The sequence below is a fragment of the Phyllostomus discolor genome, chromosome 9, assembly GCF_004126475.2.
Source record: "Phyllostomus discolor isolate MPI-MPIP mPhyDis1 chromosome 9, mPhyDis1.pri.v3, whole genome shotgun sequence".
Lineage (NCBI taxonomy): Eukaryota > Metazoa > Chordata > Mammalia > Chiroptera > Phyllostomidae > Phyllostomus > Phyllostomus discolor.
Window position 1 is genome coordinate 87,662,340 of NC_040911.2, and position 13,724 is coordinate 87,676,063.

At 55.1% G+C, this 13,724-nt stretch overlaps 1 protein-coding gene across 18 annotated transcripts in view; it reads left to right on the top strand.

Annotated features, from left to right (window-relative positions):
- EPB41L1 (erythrocyte membrane protein band 4.1 like 1) overlaps positions 1 to 13,724 on the top strand; it is a 117,953-nt gene continuing 104,229 nt past the window's right edge. For 6 of the 18 annotated variants that reach the window (XM_036009780.1, XM_036009779.1, XM_036009776.1 and 3 more), the window contains exon 1: positions 812 to 947. The gene's annotated coding sequence lies outside the window, so the exon portion shown is untranslated. Of the gene's footprint in view, positions 156 to 811; positions 948 to 13,724 lie in introns of those variants that run through there. The other 12 variants (XM_028523989.2, XM_036009785.1, XM_036009786.1 and 9 more) reach the window with 7 other exon arrangements.

Consider the following 13,724-nt stretch of genomic DNA (forward strand, 5'->3'; position numbering starts at 1 on the left):
TGGGTTAGTTCCTCCCTTCCTGAAAGAGCGCCTACAAGGGCTGTGGTGGTGATTTAGAAAAGCTCTCTACTTTGGGTGTGCCAGCGCCTGTGGACGGTGGGCGTCAGGTCCAGAGCCAGAGGCCAGCGCTTCGAGAGCCTCCAGAGGGTCCAGAGGTATTGCCACCTAAGAGGGGGCTGGACTGCGTGGCGTGATCTTCCGAGAGCTCCCGCCACAGAAACAATGGGAGGGCGGTGGGGAAGCCGGTGGGCGTCGGCCAGGTCCGGGCTGGAGGTGTAGCAGGCCGGCGAGCTCAGCGCCTGGCCGCGGGGTTAGCCCAGGGCACTGGGCCCAGAGCCGAGGCATCCCAGCCAGGGAAAACCGAGGTCGGCACTGGCGGAGACCGGGAGGAGGCGGGAGCGGGGCCCGAGCCCACCGGCTGGGACCGAGAGGGCGATGAGGCCTGGGGTCCGGGTCTCCACTTCCTCGCCCCGCCGCTGGCCCCCCGGCCTCTGAGCACGGCAGCGGCTCAGGTAGGCGCCGGGCGCGGGGCCCACGTGGGGAAGTGGGCAGCGGGCCACCAGCGCCAGGCGGGCTCGTGGGGCTCAGCCCCCTCCCCTCCTCTCCTCCCCGGGGCGACGCGGCTCCTCCCGACGCTCGGCCCCGGCGCTCCCCCGGCTGTTCGCCACTCGCTGCTGGCCGCTGCTGCTCTCTCGCCCGCCCGCCGCTGCCTGGGCAGCCGGGATCGCCGCCGCCTCCTCGGGCGAGCCGGCCGGGGCGGGGCGGGGCGGACTGGGGAGACCGGGTGTAGGGGCGGGCGGGCGGGGAGGGGGCTGAGCGCTGTGGGAGGGAGCGAGGGAGCGAGCGGGGCTTTTCTGCGCAGCTCGAGCGCGCCTCGGAGCCCACCCGGGCGGCCGCCGGACGCACGGATCGAGGACAGACAGCGCCGGAAGCCGTGCCGCCGCCAGGTTAGCCGTCCCGCTGCCCTCCTCGGGGCCAGAGGACCCCGCCGCGGCCCAGCTCGTGTGTGTGTGTGTGTGTGTGTGTGTGTGTGTGTGTGTGTGTGTGTGTTGGAGGTGATCACAGAGGGCTCCAGGTTCGGTCTCAGGTCCTCGAGCACTGACCGGCGGGCGGGCCGGCTCCGGGGTTCTGGACGCCACCGGGCAGGGGGCGGGCGCCGGAGGCAGAAGCCCGGCTTCGGTTCGTTTGACCAGATCCTGGCGCCGGTATGTTTGTCTGGATCCACATCGCCGGGTGTGTGTTGGCTGTGAGCGCGCGAGTGGACGTGGATCAGTGCAAGTGGATGCTCCGTGTGCGCGCGTGTGCGCGTGTGCCCCGGGTGTGCATGTGTGTGCATCCGTGTGTGTGCCTCGTGTGTCTCCGCGCGCCTGCACTGGGAGAAGGTGTGTGTGTCTGCGTGTGTCTCCGTGAATGTGTCTATGAGAGGGTGTGTCCGAATGTGTAGCTGAGTGTGTGTACATCTCGATGAGGGTGTGTGCCAGTGGCTTTGCCTGTGGCGGGAGCCTGTGGCGGGGTGTGTGTGTGTGTGTGTGTCGCTGTGTGAGCGCCAGTGTGACTCCTCGTGTGTGCGCGTGCAAGGTTGGGTGTGCACCCGCGTAGCCCCCGTGTGAGTGTGCGCGGCTTTGTCTCCGCACTGCCGGCAGGAAGGGGTGGGGGCGGCGGCCGAGGCGCTGCGGTCGCAGGGAGCGGGGCACCTGGCCGGGCAGTGGGTGGCGGCGGGCCCACCCCGCGGCGGGCCCACGGGAGCGTCCTGGGGGGGCGGGAGGAGGAGACGCCCTGCTAGCAGGTGGGCAGCCACACCCTGGGGGCAAGAGGGAGCGTGACTGACAGCGGGAGCCCGCGCACCGGGTCAAGCTGGAGCCGAGGGCGTGTCCTGTCCGAAGCCCGGTGTGTGTGGGGTGTGGGTGTGGGTGTGGGGTGGTGGAGGTAGCAGCGGCAGCGACAACGGGCCTCAGGCTGGTGTCCCAGTCGATTCAGGAATCCATTTCCTGTCTCGGAGCTGGGACCGTCGTCCAGGGCCAGACTGGCCTGGCCGGGTCAACCGCACTCCCCTCTCACCCCTGCACTGAGAGTAGAGCCACATCTTACGGCCCTGAAAGGAGGAGGGAGGACCACTCTCTTAAAGCGCCAGCACCCACCCCCACTCCCCCACCAGGAATCCCCCCTCAGGAGACCTGCACTTTGAGAGAGGTCTCTGGTGTGTACATACCCCCTTTTCCATTGATGCAGTTTCTAGATCTATAGTCTGTGTGCATGTGTGCTGTGTATTTCTTATGCATTTTCGTGCTTAGGTATGGTTTATCGGTGAACAGTGAATGATGTATTTCTTGATGCGTATGTGTTTTTATAAATTCTGGTATATTTGTTTTTATCTACGTCTAGCTGATTGTATATTAGTGAGACTGTGCATGTGCATTTGCAAGAGAAGTGGCATTTTGCTGCCAACTGGAATAGGATAGAAAAATTTTGTCCAGGGCCATTCTATTTTAGAAAAACTGGGTGAAAAGGTGGTAGGTAGATTGGGGTAAGACTGGATACAAGGACAGAGAGAAACTGAGACTTTTATGGAAGGAAGGAGTTATTCTAAAAGAAGTATATTCAAGGGCAAGAATCCTCCCTTCGCTTCCAGTTCTTTTTCCCTGTAACTTCACCTCCCCCTCTGCTGCCTGGCTTGCCAGGATAAAGTGCACAGGCTTTGGAGTGTAAAGGGAGGGAGCTGGGAGTGTGAAAGGAAGGAGGGTGATGGGTGATAGCATTGGAGGCCAACAGCAGATTTCTGCAATTCTTAAAATGTTTCCCTGCCCAAGGCAGCAGAAGCTGGGAAAAGCTGAGCTTGTGGTCCCCTTTCCTGAATTCCTTTCCCAGGACAAGAAGGGCCCAGAGTTCAGGAGCCCTGGCGTCTGAGGGATCAGTCTCTCTTTGACTTCGGTCAAACCCTGTATGCACTTACCTGTTCACTCAATACATTTTTAGTGGGCTTCTCTTATGTCAGTCTAAATGCCCCAAGCCTCAGTTTCCCTGGCTGAGAAGCTATTAGGCTGGATTCTGGGATTTTGAGGCCCCTTCTCTTTCTCAGAGTGCTAGAGTTTGTCTCGTTGTCACCCAGATGTAGGAATCTACCCTTTTAGCCCTGGAGGATCCTGGCCATGGTCTCCACCCCTGCTTCCCCCCAGCACCCATATACTCTAGTGCAGAGCAGTGGTTCTCAGCATACGGCCACCCCATCAACAGCAACAGGATCACCTGGGGTCTTTTTTAGGCAGGTAAATTCTTGGGCCTTATGCCAGACTTACTGAATTAATAACTTTGGTGGTGCAGCCCAGCAGTCGGTCTTACAAACGCAGGTGATTCTGGGGTACTCTAGAGCTCAAGAGAAGTGCAGACAGGGAGCCAGAACCTCCTCTCGGCTGAAACACCTGGAAGGCTCCCCTGCTTCTTCCCAAACACATACCTGAAGTAGCCTGCAACCCTAACCTGGCAGATAGCGGTACTGGTTTCAAGTCCCAGGTCTTCCTTGTGATCTTGGACAAATCACTCCTTCACTGAATTGTGCAATGACTCATGGACAGCGTCTGTGCTGGGCCAGGTTCTGGACCAGAGGTGTCTGGCTCTGCTCAGTTTCTCCACTCCTTACCTGGACCTACAAGACCTGCAGGATGGAGTCTCTGTCTACCCCTCTGGAAACCAGCCACTCTGGCCTTCTTTCAGTTCATCAAGGCAACAGGAACTCTTTCACCTCTGGGATTTTGCACACGCCGTTCCCTCTGTCTAGTACTGTTCCCTTTGTCTAGTACACGCATTCCCTGCTTCTTATCTTCATTAACTCCCACTCTTCGGATTTCAGCCAAGAGTCACTTTCTCAGGGCGCACTGGGCTTCACCAACTCCCTAGGCTAAGTCTGATTTTTCTGTTGTACATTCTTAGAGCTTCCTGTATTTTATAGTACTTATGAGAGTTTGTAATTATACATGAACCTGTTAGCTGTTCGTCTTCTCTCACTGGATTGCAAATACCACTGGGCAGGAACTCAATTATCAGCCTTCTAGTGCCCCCACTCAGTGCCTGGCTTATGATTGGTGTTCAATGAATTTCTTGAATGGGTACCTTTATAGAATGGGAGATGGTACTAAATGATACCCCAAGTTTTTTTTCAAGCCCTGACATTGCAATACCTAAGCAGGCCTCAGATATTTTTGAGGCACATTTATCTGTCTCTTTGCTGAATCTCGTGGCCATAGATTTGAGCCCTCACTGTGCCCGGGCCCATGCTGAGTTCTGTTCCAGGGAAGGCAGGAGAAAGCTGTTCAGGAGATAGAGCCCAGCTTGTTTTCTGTGTCCTCCTGGATTAGGATCCTGCAAGAATGGAAGAAGGAAGAGCACTGAGTTAAGGAATCTAAAGATTAGGGTCCCTGCCTTGTTACTGACCGTGGACAAGTCACTTCTCCTTTCTTGCTTGTTTCCTCTTTTGTAAAGTGAGTGTATTGGGAGGGACTGAACACATAGCATTGGTTACTAGCACTGGCTCTAGAGTCGTTTGGGCTTTGCTATATGCTATTTGGGTGACCTTGGCTAAGTTGACCTTATCTCTTCGATTCCTCACCTGTAAAACAGGACCAATGATGGTATCTGTTTCGTAGCATTGTTTTGAGAACAAAACGAGGTAAGATACAAGGAATGCTTTTCACAGTGCTAAGCACATAGCAAACATTTGATAAATGTTAATGATTATTGGCATTATGGCTGCTCCACCATTCAGTTCAACATTCTTGAATGCCTTTGCCAATCCTAAGCCTAACAGAAACAGAAATGAATACAAGTGTTCACAGGCTAGGCATGGGGGCAGGCAGGTCAATGTGTATGGTGTACAAGGTGCCAGGATGTGGCTGCTCACAGAGGAAAAAGCTCCATGGGAGAGAGGGATGGTTTTTTGGAACTGGGTTTTATCTTCCGGGTAGTTGGAGCAACATGTGTAAAGGCTCTATGGCTTGTTAGGGCAAATCCAAGAAGCTCCATGTGGTTGGAGAAGGCGGTGAGTGGTCGGGATGGGTGGGGTGAGTGGCTGGGATATAAGGCCTGAGAGGAAGGTTGGGGCCAGTCTGGCAGAGGCTGAAAATCTTGACCTACAGGGGGTGGGGTATAAGGGAAGAGGATAAAGCTAGCCTGGATGGGTCAGATTTGCATTTCAAAAACAGCTTTGCAGGTGTCTTTAGAGGATGGCCTGGGTGGATGTAGGGGTGGGGGTGGGGGCACTACTGACCAGGTGACCAGGCTCAGAGGGTGTTTGTCTACCTGATGGAAGGGCCCAGTGGGGTAGATAGAGACCTAGAACACGGAAGAAGCACAGCGGATGGACTTCAGGCCAACCTGGGCCAGGGAGGTGAAGGAGAGATTACAATGACTTCTCACAGGTCCCAGGCCTCCATTAACCTCCAAGGCCAATGACTGGGAATCTGAGAAGTGGAATATGACCTCTCAGTGTGCAATGGACTCACAGTGTATTCATTTCCTAGGGTTGCTTAACAAGTACCACAATCCAAGTGGCTTGAAAAAGCAGGGATTTATTCTGTCACAGTTCTAGAGCTTGAGGTCAGAAATCAAGGTGTTGGCATGAGCCCAGGCCAGTGGGGCCTAATTGGTTGGTGTGTTGTCCAGTACACTGAAAGGTTGTGGGTTCGATTCCTGGTCAGGGTACATATCTGGATTTGGGGTTTGATACCTGGTTGGGGAGCCTACAAGAGGCTACCAGTTGATGTTTCTCTCTCCCTCCCCTCCCTCCCTCTCTAAAAGCATGTCCTCCAGTGAAGATTTAAAAAAAAAAGTCAGCCCTGGCTAGTGTGGCCCAGTGGATTGTGTGCTGGCTTGTGAACCAAAGGGACGCTGGCTCGATTCCCAGTCAGGGTACATGCCTGGGTTGTGGGCCAGGTCCCCAGTAGGGGGCATGCGAGAGGCAACCACACATTGATACTTCTCTTCCCCTCTTCCTCCCTCCCTTCCCCTCTCTCTAAAAAAAAAAAAAAAAAATGTCACCAAGTTTGTTTCCTTCCGCAGGCTGTGAGAAGGGAGTTTGTTCCACGCCTGTCTCCTAGCTGCTGGTGGTTGCCAGCAATCCTTGGGGTTCCTGGCTTTTAGCAGCATCAGCCTTCTGCTGTCACACGGCTCTCTCCCCTTCCTCCCTGTGTGTCCGTGTTGTCTCCTGTTACAAGGACACCAGTCATAATGGATTTAGGACCCACCTTAATCCACTATGACCTCATTTTACTTCACTAATCATATCGGCAAAGACTCTATTTCCAAATAAGGCCACATTGTGAGGTTCTGGGTAGACATGAATGGGGGGGGGGAGGGACACTTCAACCTGGCACGTACAAGAAGAGGAAAAGAGTGCAGGTCTTAGAGTCCTATAAGCCCAGGTCCCAATCCAGGCTTTGCAATGGTTCAGCCCTGAGCCCTCAAATAGAAATCAGTTGTTTTCCTCAGTTGCCTCTTCTATGAGGTGGGGACAGTAGTGTCTGCAATGTCATGCTGTGGTTGTGAGCCTTGGTCACGATGACAGATGGGAGCAAGCCTCCTGAGCTGGCACGCAGTTGGCACTCGATCCTTACTACTGCCCCTTCGGCTCCCCCTTCTTGCACTTAGTAGCTGGGACAAGTCACTTCGATCTTGCTTCACTTTTCTCATCTGCCAAATGTGAATAATTACCATCCAGCTCTACCTCTCTCACCAGATTGTGACTCCCGGGGGATAACGAGAAAGCTCTTTGTAAAGTGCTTAAGAGTTTGTTGCTGTGATTTTTAATTATAATCGTCATCATCATAATAGCCCTTGGCCATTGCCACATCCACTGCCTTCTCAGCAGAGCCCAGCAGAGCCCACTCCTCTCCTGAGGCGAGCCCTCTTTGCCCCTTTGTGCTCCGAGGTGTCCTGGGAGACACTGCTGCTGTCGGAGTTGGGAGAACCTCAGAGATGGCCCTTGCCCTTCATTGCCCTCATTAGCCAGAGGAGGGGAACATGCTCTGAGAGAAGTGACCCCTAGAGGGTCACACAGCAGGTCAGTGACGAGGGAACACCTTGTCTGTGGCTCTTGCTTACAGTCTGAACAGTGCTTTTCCCCCAGTTGCAACTTCAGCCTCAGGAGCGGGAGCTTGGGGCAGGTAGTGGCCTGGAGAAGGCTTAGCACAGGGCCTGGCGGTGGAGACCCAGAGGGGAAGAGTCTTGCTGAGTCAGGACCAGAATCCCAAGCAAGGGGGCCCCTGAGCCCTGAGTGAGCAGGCAGTGCCTCTACAGGCTGGGGGGGGCAGTTTGTCTTGTTCTCTCCGCCTGGCTTTGTCCCTCTCTGCTTGCTCCAGCCCGGGGAGGCCACCCGGGGCGGGCAGCGCGACTTGCGGAGCCAGAACTGGAAGTAACCCGAGGCTTCAGTGTCCCTATTGACAGCCAGGGCGGTGCTCTCAGCAGGCAGTGCCCCTCTTAGTCTTGCCTTGGCGGGCCTAGGAAAGCTCTGGAAGGGAGAGGAGGCTCATCCTGTCTTGGCAGTTTCCCTGAAGTCATCTTCCTTTCCCCTCAGCTGGGGGGGCCAGGCTCCTCCTCACCCCTCGATTTTCCTTTACTTGTCTTGTTCCCGTTCTCAGTTTTTTTCTCACTCTTCTGCCTTCCTCTCCTCCCTCTCCTCATCTTCTGTCCAAATTAAAGGCCTAAAGATAAAGCCCCCAGACCCAGTTCAGCCGGGTGGTTTTAGGGTTGCTTGGGGCCACCTCAGAATCGGAAGGCCTAGTCTTCCTTGGCAGAGGCTCGCTGGTGGCTGATATACGACTGCTTCCATTGATCGGTTTACCACGTGCCAGATCCCATGCTCAGCGCCTTCACACCCCTGTCTTTTAATCCTTGAGCCTACCCAGCGAGGCGGAGATTAGCTCCGCATTTTGTTAAAGGAGGCTAAGTAACTCGCCCAAGGCCTACCCGGTCCTCAGCTGGCAGGCAGCACAGCTGGGGTTGAAATCTAGATCCATCTAAAGCCAGCAGGTGCTCTTGAGTCTTTCCTACACTGCCCCAGGTGGGGCCTGTGAGAACTTTTAGGGGGCCTCAGAGGGATATGCATTTGTTCAGATTCGGAGAACAAATTCTTGGCTCAGAGGGCAGGGTCTCCAGTCCGGGTCTGCTGTCTCCCAGGCCTGTGCTGTCACTCCCGCAGAGACTGACACTGAAGTGTCAGCCATGGGGCTGGCCAGGACTTTGAGCCCACCTGGTCCTAGGCAGCTGCCCACCTGTGGGACAGACCCCCGCATCAGGGGCAGGTGACAGAGCAGGTCTGAAGGCACTTGGCTTATTTCCCAAATATTGTTTTGTTACTGGTCACCTATGTTTTTCATAGGTTATCTTGAGTGTTCATTCCAGTTAAATACTTATCATCTGCAGAGGGTGATAGTTTTGTCTCAGAAGGGTGCTTGGGAGTGTGGGGGCTTAGCGATCCTCTATCAGGCTCAGCAATGGGGAGAGGGGAAGGAAGGCAGAGGCTGGAGCTCAGAGACCCAGGTTCAGGAGTACCCTTGTGCTGGGAAGAAAAAGGGAAGGAAGCCAGAGCTGACAGGCCGGAGAGAGGGAAGGAGCCTCGAGGCCAGGATTGATTAGAAACCACCTCTCACCCTAAATTCAGCCCAGGAGGCCAGACTCCCTCCCAGGCAGGGCTGCTGAACTTAGAACGGCACTTCTTGAGAGTCTGGGCAGCTGCCGCCAGCTTGCTGGGCCTCCACCCGCTTCCACCATGGCCATGCCCATGGTCAGCTTGAGCAGATGGCTCAACCCGGAGGGACCTTGATTAATGAGCAGTGGCTTTAAAACTTTCGGCCATAGAACCCTCTCTTTATAGGCAGGGAAGCAGAAATTCAGCATGTGAAAGGAGAGCACTCGGCACCTCCCCCCACCTCTAGGCTCCCCAAGGCAGAGCTTCCCCAAGAGCAGCAGAGAGGAGCTGGCTAAAAACACTCTCTTCCAGGACTTGCCCAGAGAGTCAAACTCGGCTGCGCCCTAGGAGGGCAGATCTGTAGTGAGGCCCTGGAATCAGCCCATTTTAACAGGTTCCCTGACAAAGTGACTGGGAGACAGAGGTTCTCAGATTGTCCTTGGAGAATGCTGATCTCACATGTTTGTGAACTTCTGAAATGACACAGTACATACCTTCGAGAGTATGGTTTGATCTCGGGAGAGGATCCGTAGGCACCACCTGACTCTCTGAGTCACGACCCATAAAAGTTTGGAACCGCCGTCCCCAGGGCCGTTTTATAGAGTGGGAGCCTAGTGACCGGAGAAGGGTCACCTGGGAGCTCACGGCAGCATCAGGTGTCGAAGACAGATGTCCCCTGTCCCTCGGCACATTGCTGGTTTTAAGTGAGGATGCTCAGGGACTGTGCACTGGTCCCTTTCCCTCTCTGGGCCCCAGTTTTTCCAGTTGTAAAACGAAGGTTGGGCAAGATCAGCTCAAGGTCCCATTTAACTTTGATCCGTGGTTCTGGAAGCCAGGTCTCCTGGTCCCCAGTTTATATTCTTTGCCCTTTTTCTTGCTGCTTCCCTAGCTTCACCGCCTCCAGTGGGACCACCCACTTCTTTTAGTGTCTCCCATCTTCAGACATTTCCTGAAGAGCCCAGATTCCAGCCCCTTGAGGTCCTCCTGTCAATCCACGTGCCCAGAGGCTCAGCCCTCTCCTCCTTCCCAGGCCTGTTCACCATGAATGAGTCTGGTGCCTGTGAGTCTGGGGACGCTCAAGATGGCCTCTCTTCAGAGCCGGACACTTGGGGCCAGTGCCAAGGGGAGGGGTTTGGAGAATGTGTCTCCTGAGGTTCTTGGGACACGCCCAGTGCTTACCTGTGTCTTTGCCACAGGTCCCTGGGTTCCTCCTTGCCAAGAATGCCACCCCCTCCCTGCAGTCGCCGTTGAAATCCTGTCTGCATTTTCAAGGCTCAGCTTAGGTACCAACCTCTGTCCCACAAAGCCCTGTGAGCCCTCCCACCCCCACCCCAACAACAAGAATTTGTCTTTTCTTCCTCTGCATTCTCTTAGCGCCTTATCTGTTTTTTTTTCTGGGCACAAGTTCTGTGTGGCCTTCACTTTATCCTGGGACAGGGCTTGTTTCTCTTGCTAGATTGTGAACCCTAGGATGTCTCATACCTTACTGTTTTTCTTGCCAGCATTCAGCATAGAGTTTTGCATGGAGCAGGAGCTTGATAGAAGGCTGTTAAGTTCTATTTGCAGAATCTGCCTCTGGCCCTGGCGGGGCTGGTTTGAGCCCCTGTGGCCCCTCACTGGCAGGCCATGGCTTCTCACTTATCCCTCCCTTTATTCGTGGGCTGGAGGAGGCCAAGTAGGGCAGTGGGTAAGAACTTAAACTCCAGTCTTGACCCTGCCATTGCCTGGCTGTGTGACCTTGGGCAAGTCACTTCTCTTCTTGGAGTCTCAGTTTCCTCAGCTTAAAACAGAGGGGCGCGGATGACAAATCTTTTGGGGGCTTGGGAGGATTACCCCAATTCTGTGTGTAAAATTGCTGAGATCTGAGCATCGTAAAGAACAAATGGTCAATAAATGGTTATAATGCATTATTTTTCAGTTACTGGTTGTTGTTATTGGAGTTTCGGCAGACACCTACTGTGTTTTAAGCATCGCGCTGGGTGGCGAGAGTGAGAGACAGAGAAATCATTGCAGGGTTCTTGGAGCCCAGGGTCTGAAGGTCAAGTAGGGGCTGTTAGACTCTGTTAGAGCGAGTAGCATCTGGCAGAGACATGGCTGAGTGAGTTGAGGCAGGGGGACAGGTATCCCCATGGAGGGGAAGGAGGGGGCTCCAGCCCGGAGACGGGGAAGTGGGGCACATGTGTGAAGAGCTGGAGGAAGAATGCAGGAAAGAGCAGAGTGGAAGCAGAGGCAGCTCTAGAATCTAACAGAGAAGGGGCTTAGGCTCAGCACCCCAGATGGAGGGGGAGCTTCAAGCTTTGTTTTGCTAAGAAGAATCTGGGGGGTCGATGGCTCATGATGCCACTGTGTGAATGAGCAGGAGAGAGAAGGAAGACTGGAAAGGCAGGGCAGAAAAATTAGGGCCTTGTGGAGGAGACAGTGGGGACCAGTGAGCAGGGAGGGCCTTTGTCCCTTGGCCCCGGCTTGAGCTTGAGCTGAACTTGGCTGGAGCGTCATCCCATGCACCAAAAGGTTGCGGGTTGGATTCCTGCTCAGGGAACTTACCTAGGTTGTGGGTTCTATCCATGGTTGGGGGTGGGCTCTGTAGGCCCAGGCCCCTGCAGGCTCACCACGGAATCTGTTCCGTAATAGCAGGGCAGCCTGCTGACCTGGCCAAGGTGGAGATCCGAGCTCTGCTCTGTCTGACGCTAAACTGGTCCCAGAAATATCAGACTAAATATCAGAGTCGGCCTGCAGGAGAAGCCACTCCCTGCTTCCACCCCCTTCACCCTCATGTTACACAGCTGGGAAGCAGAGGCTCGGAAGGGGGAGCCTGCTTGAGTGAATTGGCCACAGTGCGTTCAGTGCCTGCCCCAGGTGGACTGTGGACCTAGGCCTGTGTTAGGGTTTGGGGCAAAAGGGTGAGGAGGGGAGTCAGGAAACCCAGGGAGGGGTGTAAATGACAAGCAAACGTCAGATTGGGAACAATCCGTTGCCAGGGTGTGAGTGCGTTTGTGTGTGTGTGTGTGTGTGTGGCAGGGGGTGTGATCCCAGGTGAGTGGGACGTGAGGGGGCTGGAGCCGTCATTGTTCCAGGCTTTCCTCCCCAGAAAGGAAAAAGGGCCACATCGGCGGGAGCCAGGGGAAGACTGAGATTCGGGGGCATTCAGGGGGTGGCCTGGGAAGAGGAGGCTGTTGCCAGGTAGTCAGCGACACATGGTGTTACAGTGGCACAGAGCGTCTCAGCATCTGTGAGCCTGGCCCTGTGCAGCCCTGTGCGGGGTGCCTTAGTGGTTTCACCCCCGCTCTATGGGAGAAGAAATGCAGGCTCCAAAGGTCGTAGCTGGGAAGAGCAGAGCCAGTGCTGGGGGACTTCAAAGCCACGTTCGTGGCAGACCCCGGATGGCTGCCACCCCAGTCCTCAGCCCCGCGTGGTCTCAGTGAGGACCTGCAGTCAGAGGGGTCGGGGAGGTGGCCCGCCTCGGGCACGCCACCTTTTGCCTTCCAGAACTCCTCCATCAGTCTGCCCATCTGTCTGGCCTGTGTCATTCAAACAAAGCCCCTCTGTTTGTTAATTAATAATATTTATTGAGCCCCTGGCCAGGTGGCTCGCTTGGCTGGAGCGTCATCCCATGCACCAAAAGGTTGCGGGTTGGATTCCTGGTCAGGGAACTTACCTAGGTTGTGGGTTCTATCCACAGCTGGGAGTGTACAGGAGGCACACAATCAGTGTTTTTCTCTGTCTCTCTGCCCCCACTTCCTCTCTGTCTAAAATCAATAAAAACATATCCTCAGGTGAGGGTTAGAAAATATATGTATTTATTTACTGAGCACCTACTATGTGCCAGGTCCACCGCCCCAACCTTATGGAACTTACACCTTAGCATGAGGGCCGTCCCGTGTTGGAAGGATACGTTGGGGGGGGGGGGGGAGTGATGAGGGAGTTCACTAACCACCGCTTTCTCCCTTCACATCTTCTAGCCCTGTCCCCTCTATCTCCTTCCAAGTCCCCCTACCCCCATGGGGCTTTTTGCTGGAACTGTTTCCTGCTGAAATGGAACTCAGAGTTAATTGTTAAACCTAATGGCTGGGGAGAGTTTCACCCTGCTGGGCCGTGTGCTAGCTGAGCTCCCCAGGAGAGGGGTGGGGCCACCCAGGTTTTTCTGGCCTGTACCTGCCACCTTTTCCCTACTCTGGAATCCACCTCCAGAACCTGTTCCTCCCTCCTTCTAGCAGGAGGGTTGCCTTTTGGACCCTTTCCCTGGACTCCAGCTGAGGTGACCTTGGAGGTGAGTGCTGGCTGTGGCCCTGGTCCAAGGGCCTCTGGGTGAGGCATGGCACCCGACCCCGGGACCCACCCAGACGGCAGGCAGCCAGTGGACCTTGCGGGCTTTGCCTCCTGCTTGGTAGGGGTAGGGGGCTGGAGGGATGTCATCTCAGCGGCCTAAGCGCTGTGCACAGGGCCACTGCCCAGTGCAGGCCAGGCCATGCCATGCCTCTCCCCTGCTCTTCTACTTTACCCTCTTCTTGGGCGTCTTACTCTAGGCCATTCTCTAGCCTGGGGGAGGAGGGGCGGCCAAGAATAGTGGCGAAGGCTTATTTCTTCTTTAAGGAGGCTGAGCTCCAGGGGGGGGCCCTGTCAAGCTTTTGGGACAGAGCTCAGGCTTTCAAGTCAGACAGGCCAGGGGTCAACGCTAGGTGACCTTGCACAGGTGGCCCACCTCTCTAAGCCAAAGTGACATCCTTTGAACAATAGTTGCTCTGATCCCTTTGTTACCATCACTGTGAATATAATAAACCCCAGATGTAGAAATTAATATTAGTCTCATATTTGAGTTTTTAGGCTATGGATAGATGTAGATGTTAATATTAGGCTCAGCCCTGGCCAGGTAGCTCAGTGGGTTGGAGTGTTGTCCTGTCCGCCAAATGATTGCTGGTTCGATTCCTGGTCGGGGCACATATGCGGATTCAGTCCCCTGTCCAGGCAGGTATGACCCCATGTATGACCCAATTGACGGATCCAACTGATGGTTCTCTCTCACATCGATGTTTCTCTCTCTCCCTTCCTTTCT